The sequence below is a fragment of the Lactuca virosa genome, chromosome 4, assembly GCF_052849685.1.
Source record: "Lactuca virosa cultivar CGN04683 chromosome 4, Lactuca_virosa_CGN04683_v6, whole genome shotgun sequence".
In the NCBI taxonomy this organism is placed as follows: domain Eukaryota; kingdom Viridiplantae; phylum Streptophyta; class Magnoliopsida; order Asterales; family Asteraceae; genus Lactuca; species Lactuca virosa.
Genome location: NC_136429.1, coordinates 196,931,995 through 196,935,482, shown reverse-complemented (window position 1 = coordinate 196,935,482; position 3,488 = coordinate 196,931,995). Strand labels below are relative to the sequence as shown.

General features: G+C 36.0%; 1 long non-coding RNA gene across 1 annotated transcript; it reads left to right on the top strand.

Annotated features, from left to right (window-relative positions):
- The first annotated feature begins 1,581 nt into the window (after positions 1-1,581).
- Positions 1,582-2,698, top strand: LOC145168679 (uncharacterized). Its single transcript, XR_013741999.1, has 2 exons — positions 1,582-2,203; positions 2,311-2,698. It is a non-coding gene; the product is annotated as an uncharacterized LOC145168679 (long non-coding RNA).
- Positions 2,699-3,488: the final 790 nt, after the last annotated feature.

Sequence of the window (3,488 nt, the reverse complement as noted above, 5' to 3'; positions counted from 1 at the left end):
GTTGTAACACGTGGTAATGTTTCGATAATGCTAACGTCAGCGCCAAAATTCATCTCGACAGATGTAGTTGTAGCTAGCAACTCCAGGCGAGTGGTCTAACCATATAAGATCAATAATATGACACTTATACCCGACGTTAGTCGTTCCTCGAGGATTAACGGTTATATATTGGAGAGTTTCTACTAAGTATTGAGATCTTAGCTTTCGCGAAACCCATAATAGTTTATAATGGAAACTCAAACGTATTGGATATGGCATGCGGAATAGGTATGATAAACCTATAGAATAGGTATGATGAACCTATATCGAATATACGGTGTAGGTATGATGAACCTACATGGAATAGGTATGATGAACCTATATCGAATATACAGAGTATGTATGATAAACCTACATGGAATAGACATGATGAACCTATATCGAATATACAGAGTATGTATGATGAACCTACATGGAATAGACATGATGAACCTATATCGAATATACAGAGTAGGTATGATGAACCTACATGGAATATGTATGATGAACCTATATCGAATATACATAGTAGGTATGATGAACCTACATGGAATAGGTATGATGAACCTATATCGAATGTACAGAGTAGGTATGATGAACCTACATGGAATAGGTATGATGAACCTATATCTTCCATTCTAAATTCCCTAGATATGTAAGATTATTCATCGTTTAGGAAAACGATAACTGAAATTCTTATAATTTTAACTAATAATTATATAATTTCATAAGTTTAGTATTTCCACAATTTATAACAATGTACTTTCATTTTATACGCGGATAATATTTTTGGTCATTATTATATCGTCTCATGCTTCCATGAGATGTTTTATCTTATACATATAAAATCGTCATGGTTGTGATTTACAACACCAATCCGTGTTATTGTAATAGTTTACATAAAATCTTGTGATTTTTTTTATTAATATAAATTAATATATTACAACAAGGTGTACTTATATCCATTATAGAATCATACTTTAATTTATGTGATTTATGCAATTAATTCACTAATTCATAAGCTTTCGACCAAATATAAAGTACGACACTATTTTAACGTATAAAAATATGTAAATCATCAAAACTTAATAGGCACGCATGTACTCTCCCCCAAATATTTAAAGCAGTAAAAGAGGGGCCGTAGAAACTCACTTTCGTAGCGTGAACGAGCCTCGAGGTGTGATTCTTGTCGTGAAGGTTGTTACGCGACGTTCCTCATTCTTAAAAAGCACCACGGGTATGTTTAAATTACCTAATAAACCAAAAGGTAGTTTTTGTATTACTTATTAAGTATATGGTGGTCTTTGTTAAAATGATTAAACTCTAGTGATTGATTTTACCAAAATTATCCTCCAGGGACTGATATTGCAAACTATTTACAAAACAGGGGCTCAACATGTACATTTGAAACTGATTTGGGGCTTCAGGACTTAACTTGTTAGGTTTTACTGGAGGAGGGGCTGATTTTGTTTAAGTTGAATGTAGGTTTGACCTGCTTTGACCCTTAACTGAATCAAAATCGAATGTGCGTTTTTCACTTTGAAATCTCGGATGCAGATCGTCATTCATGGGTCTTGCATCGGGTGGGAGGGACGAGTGACGACCGGCGAATACACACCTCCGGTGTTGGTTCGAAATAGAAGGGGGGGGGGGGGGGAATCGAACGCAGGGCTCGATTAGGGAGATATCAGTCGACCCTTCTTTGATCGGAAAAAGAGAAGTACGAATCGAAGGCGGCAAACAACAGGGTAGCGGACTGGTTGATGATTGTTTCGAAGGAAGAGGAGATCAATGGCAGCAATGCGTGACTCGGTAGGGGGAATCGACCCCAAAGAGTATGTAAGAGGTTGATTATCGAGCAACTATAAATAAGGGAAAAAGGATCTTCGATCCTTAGTCTTCGTCTTTATCTGATCAGAGAGGAAAGACGAACAGAAGCAACGAGAGGCAGATCAAGCGTGCTCTGGCGGTTCTTGGTTGCCTCATTTGTCCGACAGGAAACGCGAAGGAAACGGGGAGGGGTCCGGCGCTCCTTTTTTGGTCGAACCTCCGTCATCGACAATCATGGACCGAGTGGATGGGGTATTCGGTGGTCACGCAGCCACGAGGAGGGAAAGGCATCTCCGGTGCTTGGCTGGACCGAAAAGAAGAGGAAGAAGAGAATGGAAGCAGCAGTTAACCACAGGTAACAAAGTTCTTTGCTTTTGCTTTTGTTTGTTATTGATAGCAATCAATGAGGGTACCAAATGGATGTTTTGGTTGTGGTGTGTGTTTGGTTTCAATGTTCAACAGGGGAAGAGGGAAAACATGGGCGGTGATTAGGTGGTTTCTTTGAGTTCACAGGGGATTTGGATTGTTGTTCACATCGACAGGAACAATGGAGGAAAGAGAGAGGCTATTGCTCATTAGCTCACCGAGAAACCACAAGAGAACCACCTCCAATGGAGGTGTTCTTAGCTGTGCATCGAAACAGAAAGAAAGGAGGGAAGAAAGATAAGAGTGTGAGGGAAGATTGAGTGAATTTTGTGTGATCCAAAAATATATATTTAGAAGACTTTTGTGGTACTTTGTAATCTATAATTTGATCTCGAAAGTACATTGCAGTATTGGTTTCCATTTGTGCATGTGGGTATTTGTGTGTGTGATGTATTGGTTATATATTTGCTTAATTCTTCTCGTATTGTTGGCTCTTCTAACTTCATATACATATATGTATTTGTTTTAGATTTTACTTCATATACATATATGTATTTGTTTTAGATTTTGAAGGCAATAATGCATATGCACAATACTTATACACTCTTATATCAAGGTTTATCATGTATGATGGTAAGATATATAAAGAGTTCAAGATTTGAATAGGGTAAATGTTCGAATTGTTATATATTCAATTAATTGGTATTTAAAATGATACATAACATACGTATAAATATGTATATATATTTAGTGTTTTTATAGACTTTTAATTAGTTAACACATACACATTGTGTTTAACATAATTGCCTATTTGTTATATGTAATATGGAGCATATTATATTGTTTGAAATATACGCTCTTCATACATATACGTACATAAATGTACATGATTTTTGAAATATTGAATTATTTTATCGTTAAGATTCGCAACCAACGAATTCGATTTCCAAACCATTTTCGACATGAATTACGAATAGTAGAAACCATGTCGAAGTCAAAATTTTAAGGTTTCACGCTCAACCAGGTACAATTTTATGGTTTTCATGCCACTGATTCCCTATTGTAAATTAACGTTTAAAATGAACTCGGATGAAAAATCATAACCCTTTCGGTTCGTAATATATAAATTTTGACCAATTAATCGTAATACCATTTAAACTTATTTAATAAACATTAGCGTATCGTACATTTGGTCTAGATTATAGCAACGCTTACGGTAACTGATCGTCAATAGTTGACCCAATTTGTTAATTGTTACATTATCCCCCGTTAAA